Below are 10,000 nucleotides of genomic sequence, written 5' to 3' on the forward strand. Positions count from 1 at the left end.
GAACTCCAGAGACCCAGCTATTCAAGGCCATGATGAAATATACATTAAGGTTGTGACATTTTTGTACATAGAGAATAATTGTCCTCCCCAGTTTAGCAGATTATAAAATCCCCCGATAATATCCATATCGTGTGGATAACACGTAATGCATTATACATTAATACATTATACATCATAATGTTAAAATGTATGAAATTCTATATTTTCTTATTGTTGTGATTATTTGTACTTAGTGTAATACAGTAATGATAATGTTGTATACTGTAATAGTTTCCAAGGAGATGAATGAGAATGAATGTGTTGTGGAAGTTCTCAGAATATTTTTTTTTTTATATAGCAAAGCAATAGAATGGACTCCGGGTTAATAAATAGGTTAAAGATTTTAGAGATTCTTATACATAAATTTACCTGCAATGTATATATATATATATATATGTATATATATATATATATATATATATATATATATATATATATATATATATATATATATATATATATATATATATATACATATATATATATATATATATATATATATATACATATATATATACATATATATATGGTACTCTGTGTTTGCACTGTATGACTGTATAATACAGCAGTACTGTGCACGGTATATGCTCTCACATTTCAATTCTGTTCTAGTTTCTCGCTGCCTTATGTACAGTGTTGAGGTATGTAACATTCCAATATAAGGGTGGTTTATAAACTGTGGATGTTAGAGTCACTTTAGGTTCAATTTTTTTCTCACTGACTCTGGTAGGCCAGTACTCACTAAAGAAAACTTGCTTTATATTTATTTTATTTAGTTTTACATACACAGCATATAACATATCCTGTACGCAAGCAATATATAAACAGTATATATATATATATATATATATATATATATATATATATATATATATATATATATATATATACATATATATATTAATGTGTATCCAGCCTCATTAGTATCAAAGTGCAGTCTTTTTTGTTGATGTCCATAATTTTCATCATCGTGAACTCGGTCTCCTTTCAGATTATCCGCTCTAGTGTTATGAACTTTTCTCTGACCTTTACATTATGTTCAACAACTTTATTCCTTCCACTTTGGCAAGGTTCCAATATTGCTTCTACCTTTTAATTTCTTTCTCTTAAGCCGTATACTGTACACATAATATTCTCAAAACAAGCAGACTGTTATGATTCTGTCACTGCGTCTAAATTCTCGTTTTTCTTTTGGTCGGCATGATTGTAGCAAGCACAGTAGACTGAAAACACATGTTATCTTCTTTTCTTAGATCATCCTAATCTTCATTATTCTTTTATTTATTCCCCCAACTTCTGTCTCATAATTAGCCATTTTATACGCTAATATATATATATATATATATATATATATATATATATATATATATATATATATATATATATATATATATATATTTCCTTAAAACTCAGAATTTTGACCAACGTTATAAGAGGATTTAATCCTATGGTACCAATAGGTGCCATTTTCAAACATTTTATTCAGAGAAATGAAATTTTTTTTTTTTTTTTTTGGTTTCTGGATGGAGCCATTATGAGTGAAAGTTTACTTTTTGTACTCAATAATGTGTGTAAGGGTTTTGCATGGTGTGTATAGTGTGTGAGTTCTACCCTAACTCTTTCAACTGTTGAACTTTTAAAATATCTTGCCACTACATCCATTCCTACATTATATTTTTCTATAGTCATGTTTTTATTTACTATAGAAAGAGTCACGGTTTTCTAGTAAGTGACAAAATGAGAATAGTATTTATGTGTTAGCATGGGAGCAGACAAGACTATTGAGCTGAAAAGTTCAAAACAGTCAGAGAATTTATTGGTATTGTTGTAAAATGTTCTGATAATTACTGACAGAAAGCATTATACAGTAAACTCTTCCGTGTCCAGCCAAGTAGAAGGGAATTCAGATTTGTCGGTCCAAAATATGTGAGGCGCTAATAGATTCTATTAGATTTTAAAAGACCAAGCTCTGCATATCAGTTTTTTTTTTTTTCTTATAAAGTACACTACTGTATATTAGATTTATCCTGCCAGAGAAGGTACCAAGCAGCTTAACCTAACCTAGCCTATAGTTATGATACTGTGCCTCCATAAGGGTTAGCTAAGGCTGTTGTAACTTTCCTGGACTTAATTGAAGAAAGAATCTATGTAAGAAGTATGCTACGTGTATAATAAATAAATTAACCTTCCATTTGCCAGGTTTTCACCTGGTACATGAAAGGCATTTGATGCATTGTAGCTGTTTTGGCCTAATATTACAAAAAGAAATATTCAGATTTTGATACTTGGTAGGGTTTACTGTATCTCTCTCTTTCTTTCTCTCTGTTTCTGTCACAAGTTGACAATAATGTTAATATGGACCAGTTGAGGTATGCATTCGAGTTCATTATAATGTCAATTCGAAGTGTGACCATGCAAAACAAGATACTGATGTTGTGTTCTCTTGTCTGTACTCAATGTTCTGCAAATATGTCAATAAAGTTGTATTTTGTCTACTTGTAGCATTTGGATTTGAACCCAAATATCCTTAGAGCGTTTTTTTAATAAAATACGTTGGACCAACATGGCTATTTTTCCCTGTTGGAGCCTTTGGGCTTATATCATCCTGCTTTTCCAACTAGGATTGTAACTTAGCTAATAATAATAATTGTGGAGAAATTGTTATATCATTTAATTGTGGAGTGGGAACTTGTTGCGGGAAAGTCTTCCTGCAGCAAGCAACAAGGATCATCAAGGGAGGATAGGAGAGGTAGCACTCGAGGGCACAACACCCTGGAAATAACTTTAGTGCTGCAGTTCACGAACCTTAGCTCTGATAATAAAGTCTGAGTGATGAAGCTATCTTAGCTTCGTCAATCTAAGGTCATCTACACTCTTAGGCTCTGTTTTGTCTCCGTCCCAGGGACCCCAATGAGATGCTGGACAGGCAATGGAGGGAGCAGTGATGTTTAATTGTAAAGTTAAAGTTAAGGATGAGGATCTTTACCTTCGAAGCATATGGATTCAATACTAAGTCACTCGCTAACACACTATTACTCTTAACTTACCCCTTCCAATAGATCTGGTATGCTGTCCCGAGATTAAATGTTTGGTAAAATCAATAAAAAGGAAGTAGTAATACAAAAGGGTAATTAACCAAATATTGTTACTGTACTACATAACATTTACATTGAAAAATCGGACATCTTAACATCAAGCAAAGAGGTTCAAACACAAAAATAAAAAAAAGCAATCAAAATATGCATGACCCGAGGTTTCTTGCAATATGATAAATGATTAGACTGGTGTCGGACACATGGTTGTTTGACCTGAGACTGTACTAGTCTCTAGAGCAAAAGTTATATGCAAAATTTGTACACAATCTCATGCACTCAGCCTGAAATAAGTAAAAAGTCAGTTAAACGAAAAACTAATCTAATCTAATCTAAAGGGGGAAAACTGTGGCCTGCATTCCTTACTTGAAAGACAGCCCATGTCCTTAAATGGCTGTTACAGCTTGTTAGTAATTTGCCATTAAGTGAATAGTTGCACCCTTAATTGGCCCACCCCTGGAATCCCTGCCTCTTGGCATATTGGGTCTCTACTCTCTAGCATAGTTCCTAGGATTGTCTTCTTCCCTCTCCCCAGCGCCGAAAGGACCCAAGCACTCATTTCCTTTCCTGTTTGGTGGGAGTTTCATGTTCGGGGGTGAGCCAGAGGTGCACATGTTGACTGACAAGGTCGGTTAGCCGGTTACAACTACGGCTCTTGTCTTGTAGAAGGGGTCGATGACCCTGTCTTCACCTTCCAAACCAGGTGAGGGTCGTGGTGCGTAGAATAACGCACTTGAGGTGCTCTATCGGGACTTTAGGGCAGGGCAATGCAACGTTGTAAGGAGTGAGATGAAGGCAGGATTTTGTGCTAAATACAAAGAGAAATCTTACAGCTCTAAGGAAATATACATACATAATAATCTGCCTATTCTGGCTTACTAAAAATTAATAACTTAAATAAGCAATTTGTAATGGGCATACATCTTAAAATTAAACAGACCTGAATAGCCACTGAGAGAAAATAAACTGCTTATAAGTCAGCAGTACTAACGTTAGATTTAAAACCACTAATAATTTATCTCGACACGTAGTTTGAGTAAAGAACCATCGTACCCCGGCGTAAGGCGTTTGTTTTGCATTCATACGCTATGACGTCACGAACATGCCGTAGATACAGTATTATCAACGAGTTATGTTAATTTAGAGCAATTCTCCTGGTGTTTCAGTAAAGAAAACGTAGTGTGAGAGCGAACATTTAAGGGGTAACTACAATATTGGGAGCGAGACCAACATACAAAAGAAAGAGGAAGAGTGAAGAAGAATTCTTCACAATAATATTGAATTGTGAATTGATAAGTAATGAACAACTATGATAAACTTTGCAAATATAAAAGTGAGAAGCATTGATTTTGTTGATTGGGAATTATTCTGTATATGATACAGCAATATTTACTGTAATGCAAAAACCCTCTATTTCCCAATTGACATGTATTACTACAGTGGTTGGCATAATTACGAATTAATACTTTTCATTAGTTAACCAAACACTGAACATCATTTCTAATGATAAACATTAACCTTATGTAATGGAAACTTCAGGAAAAAAGTCAGAATTTTATTGACTCAGTCAAACCTGAAGGCTTCAGGCAATACCATTGTTGACTTTGTACTTATTGGTCCTCTATTAAGGTTTTGTCTTCTGTGCTCTGGAGGCATTTATGTGCTCTCCGCATCCTACTTTACACCCTCGTTCTACTTCCCTTTTCTCTCCAGCCTCTTCCAACTTTTACTCTGGTGTAACATCAAGCCCCCACTCCCCATTTCCTGGTGCATTTGGCCAATGAATGCCCTCGAAGACCCCAGTGTAAAGCTCTGTATTGCTTAAATTCTTAAATCCTGTGTAACACATCAAACACCAATATGGGGAAGACCAAAGCCAAAGCTAAAAAATGAGGGACCCAGAGGCCCCTCAAGAAGAAAATGATGAACAACAATTTGGTACTGTCGAATAAGGATAATAAATTGTAAAGTAATATATACATGGGAGAGAGGAAAAACTAAAAGAATGCCATAGATGTAAGACCGGTAACTAAGATTATTGTTCCGTGCAATAACTGTGGAGACTTTTTTAATTTGAATTGTTGAGTGGGAACTTGTTGCTCCAGGAAAGTCTCCCTACGTCAGTTCCTAAAAGATGAACAGAGGAGGATAAAGAGCACTAACACTCGGGGCACAAACACCCTGGTAATAACTTTACTGACATAGTTCACTAACCATCACTCGTAGATGCAAAAAAGGAAATTGTACTCTGTCCAGAGGCCACAGAACTCCACACGTGAAATAAAATTAATTTGATGGCCTACTCTAGCTTTTTCAGTTCTAAGGTCATCTACACTCTTAGGCTCTGTTTCGGCTCCGTCCCAGGGACCCCAGTGAAATGTTGGACAGGAATCTTTCGTTAAGTAATAATTGAGCAATGGCAGGTAGATTCAACACTAAGTCACGCATTACTTACTTAGGCTTACGCCTTTCAAAATATCGGGTATACTCTCCCGAGATTAAATATTCACAATAGACATAATCAAATAAATAGGAGTAGAAATATGATGAGGTTTAATTAACCTAATCTTGATTTATTATACAAATTTACATGAAAGGGAATGGACATCTGAACAAAAGGTAAAAGCATCAAAACAAAATGTGATGTAATAAAATGAACTTCAAAATAATAAAAAAAATTGGTTGCTTAGACACGTGGTCTTCTGTAATGGTCAATAATTGAAATTGAGACGGACACGTGGCCCGGTTACCCCGAGACTGTGCTAGTCTCGAAAGTAAAAAAATCATATACAAACTTTACACACAATCCCACCGCACACAGCCCGAAATATGTAATAGCCAGTTAAACACAGTCAATGAGTGGCCACGTATTGGTACCTGCACTCCTTGGAATACCGTCCTTGTCCTTAAATGGCTGTTGCCCGAATCGTTGCAGTTTGCGCCCTTGACTGGCCCACGTCTAGAATCCTCACTTTCGGCAAATAGGGTTTACCAGGCTCGTGTTCTTCGCTATCTCCAGCCGGCAGGACTCCTGTGTGAGTCGAGTTTTGGAAGGGGGGGAGGGTGAGCCAGAAAGAGTGAAGAAAGATTCTTCACAATAACTATGTGGATGGTGAAAAATACAGAGGCTTTAAATGCAGAAGAATGGGCGTAAATTTTGTAACCGAGAGATAAAAGAGAACGCATGGCATGGATATGATAGCTTCAACTACGGGCACAAAAGGGATGATAAAAGAAAAAAAAATCTACCGCAAATGAGCTAAGACCAATAGTTCCCAAACAAATCCAAAAAGTTTATCTCTTATCAAGAAAAAAAAAAAGCCTATTGAAGAGAAATAAAAGGAAAGAAGTACTTGTCAGATTAAAAAAAAAAGAAAAAAAACGGAAAAGGTAGAGTACAAAATATCTTTTATTGCAGCACAGGTAGTTTTGTACAGCTAAATACTGTGCATCATACAGACGCTCAGTATAACCACCCCTAAGGAAAGTTGTAAAGCAGCAGCATTGAAGAAACTTATTGTAAATATATAATTAAAATAAGAAATTTTGGGTAAATAAGACTATGAAAAGATAGAGGAAACAATCGGAAGAAAGGAAAGGAATACAAAATTGAGATTCATAGAAGAAATGGCCTTGTATTAGAGAAATAGATAAGGCAATCTATAAGGATTAGCTCAAGCAAATTCCAGGGGAAAATACACATATAAAATGCGTGACCTGTGCAAAGAAGATAATACAGAACATGCCCAAAATTAACTAAGAGAACAATATATTAGAGTGAATATGTTGCAAAATCCTAGCAGATGGCTCCAATGGAATAGGCCTACATACGTCGGACTTTATATATGAAAGAATAGTTTAAAACTACACGGTATTACCGCAACTGAATTCAAGATAAAATGGGTTGAAATTTAAACTTTTATAGTTTCGTTAAGATTGTAACTTGTGATCACAGGAAAAAGCTTAATACATAATTTACAATACTGGGTATAAGCTTAGATGCTTTGCACCTATTTATTAACTGATAAAGTACCCACAAACTTATTTTATGGATTGATCAGTTAGAAACCACAAGGCACGAACTAGGCGAAGTACTAAGTAAGCTATCATTAGTTTGGTTGTTACTTCGCAGCAAGAAGAACCTGCGTGTAGTACCAAGTATTATTATTATTATTACTAGCCAAGCTATAACCCTGGTTGGAAAAGCAAGATGCTATAAGTAGGAGAGACTTAAACAGCAACCAGTTTCAGCAAATAGTGTGATTATAACGCATTCCTGTGATATTTCAGTTTCATCTTAACGTGATTTGAAGCCATGTGACTAGATATTGTGAATAAAATCGTGAAACGGAGTAATGTTGAAAGGTAAGGACCGATACTTACAGTACCTTGTTGTAGCTAGGCTAGGTTTTCATCCGGAACATGTTTATATATTGAGTCCTGCTTTGACATTCCAAACAGGACTCCGTATATAAGCTCCTACAAACATATTGTGTTACAGTTTACTCTTGATATTGAGCAGAAAACCTTCTCCTTGCTCGAAACCGGTTGAATTGAGATACTACCGCTAGAGAGTTATGGGGTCCTTTGACTGGCCAGACAGTATTACATTGGATCCTTTTCTCTGGTTACGGTTCACTTTCCCTTTTCCTACACATACACCGAATAGTCTGCCCTATTCTTTACAGATTCTCCTCTGTCCTCATACACTTGACATCTCAAACAATTTTTCATCACCGAAGGGGTTAACTACTGCACTGTAATTGTTCCGTAGCTACTTTTCTCGTGGAAGAGAATCTTTAGCTATGGCAAGCAGCTCTTCTATGGGAAAGACACTCCAAAATCAAACCATTGTTCTCTGGTCTTGGGTAGTGCCATAGGCTCTGTACCATGGTCTTCCAATGTTTTGGATTAGAGTTCTCTTGTTTGAGGGTACACTCGAGCACACTATTCTATCTTATTTCTCTTACTGTTGTTTTGTTAAAGTTTTTATAGTTTATATTTAATGTTACTGTCCTTGAAATATTTTATTTTTCCTTGTTTACTTGTTTTGGGTTTAAATCCAACCCTCCACTGAAGTCAAGTGAACTACTTCTCGGGCGGGTCCATATTAATCATCTAACGAAACATTTTCATTATAACTTATACAATTCTTTGATTGTAGCATCTTCCAAATCATATGATCTTGTGAAAAGCAATGTCTTTAGTATCTTCTTAAATTCAATTGCTCCCTTTAAGTCCTTCATTTCAGTTGGCAGTTTATTATAATGTCTAGGCGCACAGTAGCTAAAAGCCCTTTCACCAAATTTACTATTTGTTCTTGGTTCAGATAGTCTATGTTTGTCACTCATGTGTCTTATAGTTACATTTGTTTCTAGTTCTAGTTTTTTCAGGCATTCTTTTAGATATTTTGGTTAATTTTGGTTCAGTATCTTAAACGTTAGACTTTTATCTTAATTGAGCTTGAGCTTTTTTGTTAACATTCAAGCCTTAATGTCATTCATTATTTCATGTATCTTTCTTTTAGCTTCATCAACTGATTCTATTGGGAAATAGAATTGTGTATCATCAGCGTATATTTCAAACTTAACTCTGTGAGTTTCAAGTATATTTGTCAGTTCAATCGTGTGAATTTCAAACAGGAGAGGACCTAGTACACTGCCTTGAGGCACCCCTTTGATTAGTTTTCTTGTCTCAGATTCAACATTTGATATTACTACTTTAACTTTGCGGTTTTCAAGATAACTCACAAACCAGTCATATGCTCGTTCTACAATGCCCACAGCTTCAAGGTCTTCCATCAGATATGTATGTTCTACAGTATCAAATGCTGTACTTAGATCAAGCATCACAAGAATGCAACACTTGCCATTTGTTATGATTTATGTTATGTCATTTTTAATCACTAACACTGTTGTTTCTGTGGAGTAATTTTCTCTGTATGCAAATTGATCATCGGGTATGGCATTAGATTGTTTCAGATGTTTCCAGGTTTGTTCGTGTACAGCAGTTTCAATAATTTTCGAAAAATATGACAGATTTGATATTGGCCTATATGAACTTAAATTGTCTATATCATATTTTCCTTTATACACAGGCTTGATACATGCAACTTTTTCACAATCAGGGAAAACTGCCTGTGTTAGACTCATATTTACCATGTTTCGGTAGGTCTCTTGTAGTCTGGTGAAATTTTCTGCATCTTTTACATCGTCAATTGGAAAATGGGTCATTTCTGCAGTAGTTTTTTTTTTTTACTTTCCTTATTATTTTCATATAATCACTCTGACTTAACTCTTTGAATACCCTTAGCTTACTTACACCTGTTGCTGATGTATTCCTTCGTTCTGTTGTGCCGATGTTGCGAAAACGAGCAGATTTGATTTATTTTTTCTTCAAAATAATCAATAAAATCATTTGGTAGGCATTTAGGATCATTAGTTATGTCAGGCAATACTATTTCTGTCTTATGTATTTTCCGTGGGTCATTTTCGTTGCACACTTTTTTATAATAGGCATTTTTTAACTAAGATAAGGTAATTGAAGCGATTTCTAGCTGATTTGTAATGTTGCCAGTTTTCATTATTTTTATTTCTTTTCCATTTATCCTCCATTTTTCTTTTTCTTTTCTTTATGTAATTCATTATCAAGCCAATTCGATTTTTCTTTAATTGTGATTATTTTTTTTCCGGGCACCTATTATTATGATTAGTTGCAAGTATTGTTTTACTTCTATCAGTAATGCAGTTTATACAGGATTGTCTCTGTACGAGGGTGTGCTTCTCTTCACAGTTACAGACTGGTGTTATCCCTTTTTATCCTCTAGGCTTTGTTCAATGAACTCTTTTGGATCGAAGTTGGTCTTAATT

At 35.0% G+C, this 10,000-nt stretch overlaps 1 protein-coding gene across 1 annotated transcript in view; it reads left to right on the forward strand.

The window, feature by feature from the left end:
* Window positions 1–7,347: 7,347 nt before the first annotated feature.
* Window positions 7,348–10,000, forward strand: part of LOC137620805 (zinc finger protein 135-like) — a 116,129-nt gene continuing 113,476 nt past the window's right edge. Inside the window, exon 1 of the mRNA XM_068351253.1 lies at window positions 7,348–7,496. The gene's annotated coding sequence lies outside the window, so the exon portion shown is untranslated. The remainder of the gene's footprint in view (window positions 7,497–10,000) is intronic.

The sequence above is a fragment of the Palaemon carinicauda genome, chromosome 27 (genome assembly GCF_036898095.1).
Source record: "Palaemon carinicauda isolate YSFRI2023 chromosome 27, ASM3689809v2, whole genome shotgun sequence".
Lineage (NCBI taxonomy): Eukaryota > Metazoa > Arthropoda > Malacostraca > Decapoda > Palaemonidae > Palaemon > Palaemon carinicauda.